Source organism: Aquarana catesbeiana, linkage group LG03 (assembly GCF_042186555.1).
Source record: "Aquarana catesbeiana isolate 2022-GZ linkage group LG03, ASM4218655v1, whole genome shotgun sequence".
Classification (NCBI taxonomy): Eukaryota; Metazoa; Chordata; class Amphibia; order Anura; family Ranidae; genus Aquarana; species Aquarana catesbeiana.
In genome coordinates, this window is record NC_133326.1 from 166,207,108 (window position 1) to 166,208,777 (window position 1,670).

Consider the following 1,670-nt stretch of genomic DNA (forward strand, 5'->3'; position numbering starts at 1 on the left):
GGGGGAACCCATGCCAGGTTTTTTTACATTGTGCGTGGCATTCCCCTTCAAGATCAACAGAACACAAGTCGCATGCCAAAGTCTGATAAGTTAAGACGGCGATCCGACTTTGATCCAACTTTAGTGATATTCAATCCCCCTTTATCCTCACACAGCCATCTGACAGCGTGATAGCCACATCCTTCCTGAGCTCAAGAGGTCAACTTACAGCCTGCCAAACAGACACTATTGTTCACATTGTAAGTGTAATTTATAGAAGACTTTTATATAACATTGCTTTTAAGACTAGTTTCTGTTTGTCTGTCAGCTTGTGTGGCACAAACCAGGAACAGATCTTCCGCTCACCCAAATCTTTGCAGGCAATGGTGTGCTCCTTGCTAATGCCCAATTCCTCCGCCATCAGTCGTACAGTCAGCCACCGATCTTGTGCCAGCATTTGTACCACTCATTTGATCATGTCTGGGGTTCTGCTTGTCGAGGGCCGACCCAAACCTGGCTCATCCTCTGTCATTTCCTTTCCATTGCAAAAGCGTTTGAACCAGTCATAAACACATTTTCTGCTTACAGCTTCCTTCCCGTACACTTGCACCAACATTTCATGCATGTCCAGACATCCCAACCTGCAAAAACTCATTTCAGGGAGGTGGCAAACTCATTTCAGGGAGGTGGGCGTAGCTTAAACCTTGCTACATATTGAGTGTGGCTTAAATGGGGTGTGGTTTTATAGAGTCTAAGAAGACTTACATAGTGCAGAATGTAGTAATGTTAAATAGGGATTGTACAGTACGGAGTGTATGGCGGTGGGTAGTATGTGCAGGAAAGGAGTGCGGAGTGTATGTAAGTGGGAATAATGTGCATGTGAGGAGTGTGGAGTTTTCAGCGGTGAGTAGGGATGGGCCGAACACCCCCCCCCCGTTTGGTTTGCACCAGAACATGCGAACAGGCAAAAAATTTGTTCGAACACGCAAACACCATTAAAGTCTATGGGACACGAACATGAAAAATTAAACGTGCTAATTTTAAAGGCTTATATGCATGGTATTGTCTTAAAAAGTGTTTGGGGACCTGGGTCCTGCCCCAGGGGACATGTATCAATGCAAAAAAAAGTTTTAAAAACGGTTGTTTTTTCGGGAGTAGTGATTTTAATAATGCTTGAAGTGAAACAATAAAAGTGTAATATTCCTTTAAATTTCGTACCTGGTGGGTGTCTATAGTATGCCTGTAAAGTGGCGCATGTTTCCCGTGTTTAGAACAGTCTGACAGCAAAATTACATTTCTTTTTTTTTTTTTTTTTTTTTTTTTTTTTAATGGAACGCTTCACGAATTTGCGTGTCATCCTTGCGCAGGGGCCATGCTAATCTTCTCTGTATCGTTCCAATTTTAGTATATGTCCTGCCGAAGCGAGGACTGCAAAATTACATTTCTAAAGGAAAAAAAGTCATTTAAAACTTCCTGGGGCTATAATGAATTGTCGGTCCGGCAATACACATAAAAGTTCATTGATAAAAATGGCATGGGATTCCCCCACAGGGAAACCCCGAACCAAAATTAGAAAAAAACATGTATGAGGGTCCCCCTAAATTCCATACCAGGCCCTTCATGTCTGGTATGGATATTAAGGGGAACCCCGTGCCAAAATTTAAAAAAAAAATAGCGTGGGGGTCCCCCTC

At 42.8% G+C, this 1,670-nt stretch overlaps 1 non-coding gene across 1 annotated transcript; it reads right to left on the reverse strand.

Moving 5' to 3' along the window:
- Positions 1–1,301: 1,301 nt before the first annotated feature.
- On the reverse strand, positions 1,302–1,408 carry LOC141135729 (U6 spliceosomal RNA). Its single transcript, XR_012243588.1, has one exon. It is a non-coding gene; the product is annotated as a U6 spliceosomal RNA (small nuclear RNA).
- Between the last annotated feature and the right edge of the window lie 262 nt (positions 1,409–1,670).